Here is a 10431-nt window from a genome sequence, read left to right as displayed (position 1 = left end):
ACCCGCTGACGGGTCGCAGTGGAGAAAAATCGAGAGAAAGTACTGGCCTGAGTTTGCAAGTGACCCAAGGAACGTATGGTTTGGTTTAAGCACAGATGGCATTAATCCTTTCGGGGATCAGAGCAGCAATCACAGTACCTGGCCCGTTACTCTATGTATGTATAACCTTCCTCCTTGGATGTGCATGAAGTGGAAGTTCATTATGATGCCAATTCTCATCCAAGGCCCTAAGCAACCCGGCAACGACATTGATGTGTTCCTAGGGCCATTAGTTGAAGAACTTTTATAGATGTGGAATGGAAACGGTGTACGTACGTGGGATGAGCACAAACAGGGGGAATTTAACCTACACGCGTTGCTGTTTGTATCCATAAATGATTGGCCCGCTCTCAGTAACCTTTCAGGACAGACAAACAAGGGATACCACGCATGCACGCACTGTTTAGAAGAAACTGAAAGTATATACCTGGACAAATGCAGGAAGAATGTGTACCTGGGCCATCGTCGATTTCTTCCGACCAACCATCAATGTCGAAAGAAAGGTAAGCATTTCAAAGGCGAGGCAGATCACCGGAAGAAGCCCGCCATGCGTACCGGTGATCACGTACTTGCTATGGTCAATGATTTACACGTAATCTTTGGAAAGGGTCCTAGCGGACTAGCTGTTCCAAATGATGCTGAGGGACACACACCCATGTGGAAGAAGATATCTATATTTTGGGACCTACCCTACTGGAAAGACCTAGAGGTACGCTCTTCAATCGACGTGATGCACGTGACGAAGAACCTTTGCGTGAACCTGCTAGGCTTCTTGGGCGTGTATGGGAAGACAAAAGATACACCTGAGGCACGGGAGGACCTGCAATGTTTGCACGAAAAAGATGGCATGCCTCCGAAGCAGTATGAAGGTCCTGCCAGCTACGCTCTTACGAAAGAAGAGAAAGAAATCTTCTTTGAATGCCTGCTCAGTATGAAGGTCACGACTGGCTTCTCGTCGAATATAAAGGGAATAATAAATAGGCCAAAGAAAAAAGTTCTAGAACCTAAAGTCTCATGACTGCCACGTGATTATGACGCAATTGCTTTCGGTTGCATTGAGGGGGCTTCTACCGGAAAACGTCCGATTAGCCATTGTGAAGCTATGTGCATTCCTCAATGCAATCTCTCAGAAGGTGATCGATCCCGAAATCATACCAAGGCTAAGGAGTGATGTGGCGCAATGTCTTGTCAGTTTCGAGCTGGTGTTCCCACCATCCTTCTTCAATATCATGACGCACGTCCTAGTTCATCTAGTCGACAAGATTGTCATTCTGGGGCCCGTATTTCTACATAATATGTTCCCCTTTGAGAGGTTCATGGGAGCCTAAATAAATATGTCCGTAATCGCGCTAGTCCAGAAGGAAGCATCTCCATGGGCCATCAAACAGAGGATGTCAATGGGTTTTGTGTTGACTTCATTCCTGGCCTTAAGAAGATAGGTCTCCCTAAATCGCGGTATGAGGGGAGACTGACTAGAAAAGGCACGCTGGGAGGGGCCTCAATAATATGCAGGGACGGATATTCTTGGTCTCAAGCACACTACATAGTTCTACAAAACTCTACCTTGGTGACCCCGTATGTCGATGAACACAAGAACAGTCTGCGCTCCAAATACTCGGAGCAGTGCGACGACTGGATTATATGTGAACACATCAGGACTTTCAGCAGTTGGCTGGAAACACATCTCAGAGGTGACAACACTGTTTGTGATGAGCTGTACTTGTTGTCCAGGGGACCATCTTTGACTGTATTGACTTACAAAGGATACGAGATAAATGGGAATACATTTTACACGATCTCCCAAGATCAAAATAGCACCAACCAAAACAGCGGTATCCGCTTTCATGCAGCAACCGAGAGGGGAAAGGACACATATTATGGTTACATAGTGGACATATGGGAACTTGACTACGGACATGATTTTAAGGTCCCTTTGTTTAAGTGCAAATGGGTTAATCTGTCAGGAGGCGGGGTACAGGTAGACCCACAGTACGGAATGACAACAGTGGATCTCAACAATCTTGCGTATGCAGACGAACCGTTCGTCCTAGCCAATGATGTGGCACAGGTTATCTATGTGAAGGACATGTCTACCAAACCGAGAAAAAGAAAAGATAAGGAAGTGAATACATCATACGATGATCCAAAGCGCCACATAGTTCTTTCAGGAAAAAGGGACATCATGGGAGTGGAGGGCAAGACAGACATGTGTGAAGATTATGAAAAGTTTCATGAAATTCCTCCCTTCAAAGTCAAGGCTGACCCAAGCATCCTGATAAACGATGAAGATTATCCATGGTTACGGCGCAATAAGCAAATGACACAAGCGAACAAAAAGTAAAGACTTTCTCCCGCAACTATTATGATGATACCATGCCAACTTTGTAACAGACGAGTATGATACCATTGTCCGTTTTGTACATGCACATGCTATGTGGGTGAAATTATGATACCATGCCAACTTTCAACTTTTTCAGAGTTCATTTGAAATGCTTTAATGTCTTATGGTTCGGCCCTCGTAATACCATTATTCAAATTTTAACTATTCAAATTTAAAAACTAATGGCACTAACAGAAAGTTTACATTTTTTTCTAAAACTAATGGCACTAACAGAAAGTTTATAATTTTTCTGACCTAAAAGAAAAAGAATTAACAAGTAAAGCAAAAAACAAAAGAAAATAAATAATGAAAAAAAACTGGAAAAAAACTATTTTTCTAGTAAAGTTAATCACAAACTTGTGATTCACACAAATTTCAAAGAATTCAAATTTTAACTACTTAAATTTGAAAACTAATGGCACTAACAGAAAGTTTATAATTTTTCTAAAACTAATGGCACTAACAGAAAGTTTATAATATTTCTAAAACTAATGGCACTACAGGAAAGTTTATGATTTTCCTGACCTAAAAGCAAAAATACTTAAAAATAAAGCAAAAAACAAAAGAAAATAAATAATGCAAAAAACAAAACAAAAAATAGAAAAAAAAACTATTTCTATAGTAAAATTAAGGACAAACTTGTGATTCACACAAATTTCAAAGAATTCAAATTTTAACTACTTAAATTTGAAAACTAATGGCACTAACAGAAAGTTTAAAATTTTTGTGGCCTAGAAGAAAAATAATTAAAATAAAACTTTAATAAAATAAATAAAAATAAAAACAATAAGTATTTTGTTATAAGTAGAAACAAAATAAAATAAATAAAGCAACAAATAAACAAAAAAAGTGCCACCTACTGGGCCCCCACGGCCTGAATACGACTAGAAACCCTACCATGGGCCAGAATTCAGGCCCGCAGGTGGCCCAGTAGGCCCATAGGCACACAGCGTATGGTTAGGCCCGAAAGCCTACAATTGAGAGGAGCTCGAGAGGGTGGGCGCAGCAGCGCTTATAAACCACTCTCGATCTCTCTCAGCTAGCGAGGTGGTACTAAACTTTTGACGCGGGGCAGCACAAGGCCTTTGGTCTCGGTTGGTACCACAAACCGGGACTAAGGGGGTCATTGGTGTCGGTTCGTGGCACCAACCGGGACCAATGCTCCTCGCCCCTGGCCCATGACCATTAGTCCCGGTTTGTGCCACAAACCGGGACTAAATGGTTGGTCCTCGTTGCAGGCAGAGTTTAGTCCCACCTCGCCAACCGAAGGGGGCTCACACCGGTTTATAGCCCTTCCCTCTCTGCCTTGTTGAGCTCCTCTCAAAGTGAAAATAGATGCCCTTAAAGATAAAAGTTTAACCTAAATTCAGAGTGAATTTCTCTGAAATTCATAGAAATTTACTATGAATTTAGGTTGAATTTTCTCTATAAGCGCATCTATGCTCATTTTTAGTAAGTTAATCACAAACTTGTGAATCACACAAATTTCAAAGAATTCAAATTTTAACTATTCAAATTTGAAAACTAATGACACTAACAGAAAGTTTATAATTTTGTTAACCTAAAAGCAAAAAGAATTAAAAATTAAAGCAAAAAAACAAAAGAAAATAAATAATGCAAAAAACAAAACAAAAAAACAGGAAATAAAACTATTTTTATAGTAAAGTTAATCACAAACTTGTGATTCACACAAATTTCAAAGAATGCAAATTTTAACTATTCAAATTTGAAAACTAATGTCACTAACAGAAAGTTTATAATTTTTCTAAAACTAATTGCACTAACAGAAAGTTTATAATTTTGCTGACCTAAAAGCAAAAAGAATTAAAAAATAAAGCAAAAAAACAAAAGAAAATAAATAATGCAAAAAACAAAACAAAAAAACAGGAAAAAACTATTTTTCTAGTAAAGTTAATCACAAACTCGTGATTCACATAAATTTCAAAGAATTCAAATTTTCACTATTCAAATTTGAAAACTAATGGCACTAACAAAAGTTTATAATTTTCTAAAACTAAAAGCAAAAAGAATAAAAAAAATAAAGCAAGAATCAAAAGAAAATAAATAATTCAAAAAACAAAACAAATACTGGAAAAAATAAAAATGCCACCCATTGGGCTACACGGCCTGCATACGACTAGAAACCCATATGTACATGGGCCAGGATGCAGGCCCGCACGCCCAACAAGGCAGTGACAAGGGTAAGCAAGTACTGCCTGCATATTAGAGAGGAGCTCAGCACCTGAGCCGCAACGCAGCTTATAAACAGGTGCTGAGCTCTCTCAGCTAGCGAGGTGGGACTAAACTTCCCACCGCACCGCCCTAGCGCAAGTCCCGGTTTGGTCCCGGTTGGTGGCACCAACCGAGACTAAAGGGGGGCATTGGTCCCGGTTCGTACGAACCGGGACCAATGCCCCCTTTAGTCCTGGTTGGTGCCACCAACCGGTACCAAAGGCTGCCGCTTCCCGCCCTTTGGGCTGCTAAAAAAAGGCCTTTGGTCCCGGTTGGTGGCACCAACCGTGACTAATGCCCACCTTTAGTCTCGGTTGGTGCCACGAACCGGGACTAAAGGCTTTGCTATATAAGTTCACACTTAGGAAATTTTCACTCTCATCTCGCAGTTGTCGCCCCGACAACGCCGACGCCGCCCGCCGTCGCCTTCGCCCGTGCCCGTCGTCGCCGTCGCCCGCGCCCTCGCCGTCGTCCGCCGTTTCCCATGCCCTCGCCGTCGCCCGCGCCCCTGCCCCGACGCGCGCCGCCCCGGCCCGCCCCCGTCGTCGTCGTCGCCCTGCCTCGCCCTTCGTCGATGTCGCCCCCTACCCCGAGCGCGCGCTCACTGCCCCGTCGCCATCCTCGCCGCCGACCTCGCGGTCCTCCTCACCTTGGTCCGGCCGGCGCCCTCCCTAGCATTTTTTTCATATATATGCTTGTTTTTTTCATATATATGCTTGTTATATATATATGATGATATATATGCTTGTTATCATAATTGTTTTTGTTCATATATATATATATATATGTAATTATTTTTTTATAGAATATGATGTTCTTTTCATAGATGATCAAATATGTGATGTATGCACGGATGTGGATGAAATATGATGTTTTTTGTTCATAGAACACTCGCAAAAAAAGAACATGATGTTTTTTTATTCACAGTTTTTTTTGTTCATGAGAGAGGCGGGGACGTCGAGGGATCATAGATGTATTTTTCAGAATTTCCTATCATGCATAGACGGATTTTAGACCACGGGAGCACCCCCTCCCTATCGTTGCAAAAGTTGCTAAGTGATATTAAGAAGGAAGAAGAAGAAAAACAAGGATAGGAAAAAAGAAAATAAGAAGAGGAAGAAACAATAAGAGGAGAGGAAGAAGAGGAGAAATAAATAAGAAGAGGAAAAAAGAAGAAAAAAAAGAGGAGAAGAAGAAAGGAATAGAGGAAAGAAGAAAAAATAGAAATTTCCTAAGGGGGGGTCGATATACCCCGTGTCCCGATAACTTCAACACGAGGGGGGGATCGACCTACCCCCTCCCTGATAACATTATTTTCCCATGTATGTATGTCGTCGTTGTCGATATAACCCCCTCTCGGATAACTTCGACCGTGATAACTTATACCACGGGAGCACCCCCCGGCCCTCTCGCTCGACCAAAACTCTCGAGGACACCCAAACCCTAGAAAAAATGATGTTGGTCTCCTACCCCCTCCCGCCGCGCCCCTACCCTTGAAGCATTGCCGAGGCCACCCCAAACCCGAAATAAGCTAGGTCTACATTTGCCACTAATATATCCACATGCTGTCATGTTTGTGTAATAATTGCCATGTTGTAATATTTGCAGAAACAATGGAGTTCAGACGAGACGAGGAACAAGAACAGGTGTTGGGGGACATAATCTTAGCCGGAGGTAATGTCATGTCGTATCTTAACGACAATGATGGTCTGGAAGCAGAACAGGGTGAAGAAGAAGCAGGCTACGGTGATCGAAGAATGGAGGAGGAAACACATGATTATGATGGCTCCGGTGACCCAATGCTGGTGCAAGAAGGAGCCCGTGGTGACGGCTCCGGTGACCGAACAGAGTCCGTCCAGGTAAATATATTAGTTAAGCCTGTGATGACTAGCTAATTGATGCATTCATTGTTTTGGTATGTACACATATTAATTAACTCTCGTCTAATTCTTCTTTTTTCTAGCCCTCTGGATCGAGCACAACTTCGGTAAAGAGACGAGGCCCGAAGAAAAAGTTGCGCTCGGATGAAAGGTTTGAGATCACAGAAATCGCGCGCGATGGCATGCCGATTGAACCCATCCGGACAAAGGAAGCATTTTCTGCTCAGTTCGGGGTTCTTGTTAGGGACAAGATCCTGATCAGCATCCAGCAATGGTGTAAGCCTAAGAACGAAGACCCTGAGGTGTCTTATGTCAATGATATGCAGAAAGATGACCTTTGGACTGAGCTGAAGGCAAATTTCACCCTACCGCCGAAGGAGGATCCGGAGGAGCCAGTTAAAGAGAAATTAATCAAGTCTCATGCTCTTAAGAAGATGGCAGAGCTATTCAGGAGGTGGAAGAAAGAGCTGAAAACGTTTGTTGACAACGAAGAGACACCAGAATCCATCGGCAGATATGAGAAGATCAGAGATCACTGGCCCGCATTTGTGGCCTACAAGACATGGAAAAGAGTAAGAAGATGTCGGTGAAAAACAAGAAAAATGCTGCAAAGAAGAATCTTCACCATCGCATGGGGTCAGGTGGCTACCTCAAAGCCCGGCCTAAGTGGGCCAAGGCTGAGAATGATCTGCTTGATAAAGGGATCGAACCAGAGACAATGAACTGGCCAGACCGTTGCCGGACTTGGTTCTTCGGGGCTGGCGGAACCGTGGACCCTCTATTAGGGAAATGTGTTTGGACGGACGAGCAAATGAACATACCAGTCAAGAAGCTAAAGCACTATATCGATGTAGCGCAGCAAGGGACGTTCGTTCCAGACAGAGAGAACGACGAGCTCACAATGGCCCTCGGGAATCCTGAGCACCCTGGACGGACACGAGGCACGCCAGGCTCCGTTCCGTGGAAGGCTGGTTTTCTGGACACAGGCGGTTACAAATGCCAGGAGAGTAGGAAAAAAGTGCAGCAGACCCAACTGCAGGCGCTGCACGCAAGGGTACAAGCGATAGAGGAACGAGAAGGAAATCGCAGCAAACGAACTACCGAACTACCCCCGAAGCTACCCCGCCATCAAAGCGGAGAAGCAGCGTGGCTTCCACTGAGCTGCTTCAGCCGAAGCATGTCTTGACGGCTCCTGCCAGCTATCCCGTGGATGCGATCACGGAGTCTCAAAATTGCCACCTTATGACGCAATGGATGAATTTGAAGGTCAAGGCGGCTGTTGGCTCTGTTTTTCCTACTGAACCCGGCACAACTTTTCATTGTCGTACGATTCTAGAAGGATATGCCAGGGTGACGGTGGATGAAATAACGGAGGGATTTGAGGACCTCCAGCTTGACCACCCTACCGGTGAAGGGGATACTCGGTGGGTTCTTGTCTATTGACTCCATGCCTATGGCGGAAGGAGCTCATCAACCTTCCGAACTGGACGCCTCCGCGTCCTCCTCCTCCGGTGAGTCAGGGCACTCCGCCTCCTCCACCGCCTCCTCCTTCGGCGAGTGACGATCAGGGCAATCGGCCTCCTTCTCCGGCGTGTGGCGGCACTCCGCCTCCTTCTCCTCCTGCGCCGGCACGCCCGAGCAGCCAGCCTCCTCCTTCTCCGCCTCGTCAGCAAGGGCGGAAGAGACCCGCCGCCACTCCAGCTGCTCTGGCACGTCGTAGTCCTTCTCCTCCACCTCGTAAGCAAGGAAAGAAGGCAGCCGCAGCCGCTCCATCTGCTCTACCAGCGTCTAGCAGTACAGCTAGAGGCGGGAGGCAATACAGATTCGGTCCTTCTCTGAAGACTCCAGAGAAGTTACCATACAAGAGGACCCCGGAGGAGAATGCGAAGATCGCACGAGCCGAAGTGACGAACTTCTTTCAAGGGGTGAAAGCAAAGAAACATCCACCTCCAGATGAGAAGGTAGATCCGGTGAAAGCGAAGCGCACTCTGGCTGCCCTGAGAAAACCACCAAAGTCTCCACTGAAAGGCAACTATGAGCGCATTATTACAAAGGCATTTGTCGAAGCGGAGCGGTCGGGAAGTACTGTCAGTGATCAAAGGTTAAAAGAACGACGAGCTGGGAAAAAATTTGCCCGGCTCGGCAAACAAGCGAACCAATCGTGCCCCCCGCTCAAGGTGCCTACTAATGATCCGAGGATAGTGCCCGATTATAGCAATCTTGGAGATTACCTGCCCGACGATGTACATTATGAGTTCTTGGAGGTGGAGGAACACAAATACGAGTACGGGAAGCCTCTCGTCAAAGATGAAAGATCTCTAACAATGATGATGCGAAGATCCATGATTGGTACATGAAAACCTGCAGAGAGTCTGGGGGAGAAATACTTTGACGCTGAGAGTTACAGAGGAGCATGACCTCGTTGGAATTGAACTGTTGAATGTTCCATTTGAGGAGTTCTTCCAGTTTTTCAATCAAAAGGCCCTCGATAAAGCAACGGTCACTTGCTACTGTCTATAAGTAGTACTACTTCTGTCATTATGTCTCTCTATATAGGTCAGCTCTTTCATTGCATGTATTTATAATTATCCTCACTATATTATGCAGATTGAAGATCGCCGAATTGAAGAAAAGACAAATCGGTGATATTGGGTTCATTAACACAAATCTCATAGATGCAACTGAGGTTAAATATCGTGCCGAAGATACCGAGGCCAACTTGCTACGATCGTTGGTAATAAATGAAAACAAAGATATAATACTCTTTCCTTACAACTTCAAGTGAGTGTTACTGTCTTGTGCATATTCAGTTTCCCTTATTAGTCCAGGTTATAGTAATGTAATTGATGAGTTATGCATGCGTGCACAGGTTCCACTATATTCTCCTAGAGATTAAGCTTGAGTAGGGACTAGTAACCGTCTTAGACTCGAGACAAAAAGATCCCCAGGACTATGCGGACATGACTCAAATGCTCGAGAAGTAAGTTAAATTGATCATTATCCACCATATCAACAACTTTGTTCATTTCCTGATATCAAGTAATTGTTTTCTTTGTCTGACAGGGTTTGGAGAAAATTCACCAAAAAAGCTTCGGGATTGCCGAAGAATCTGCAATTTAGACACCCGAAAGTAAGTACTATAGTAACATGTTCCGCGCATCTCCTAGTGATTCAAGCGCTAGTTTCATGAATACCATTTGGCATGCTTGCTTATCAGTTTGATTGACCTCTATTTCTTGTAAAGTGGTTGTGGCAGGAACAAGGGAATGATTTCTGTGGATACTACGTTTGCGAGTCCATCCGCCACACTACCTGTGAACGGGGGTACTCTGACAAACAATATGAAGTGCGTAAGCAATAATATTCACAATTTTATTTTATTACCATCATTTGTGTTGAGTTTCATTTATTCATATATATATATGTATTGACCCCCTTCTTCAAATTAGATCTTTCGGATGCGGGATGAACTCCTAGCACCAGATCGTATGCGAGCAATTCAAGAGGAATTGGCGGCTTTCTTCCTTGACCACGTGATCACTGAAACGGAGAATACTATGTGTATCATGTGTTCATATATAATTAGGCGATTATATTGTAAGATATAATCATTGTATATATGTAGAGGGTAGTGTCGGATAGATATACGAGAACTTGTTGTTCGACCAATCTCTTAGAGAAGGAGAGGTGGTCGATATCACTTCTCTTTGTATGCATATATGTTCATGACGATCTTCTATTTCCTTCGTTTGCTTACTAGCTAGCTAGCATGTCTAGTCCTCTCTATACGTATATAGTACGTAGCATCGACTAAGCACGGACATAAGAGAGGACACTTCTCTCTATTAATTAGCTAGCTAACACAATATATGAAACATCTAAATTAACCTCCCAAAACCC

This window comes from Triticum dicoccoides, chromosome 7A (genome assembly GCF_002162155.2).
Source record: "Triticum dicoccoides isolate Atlit2015 ecotype Zavitan chromosome 7A, WEW_v2.0, whole genome shotgun sequence".
NCBI lineage: Eukaryota > Viridiplantae > Streptophyta > Magnoliopsida > Poales > Poaceae > Triticum > Triticum dicoccoides.
Note: the sequence above shows the minus strand (reverse complement) of the source record.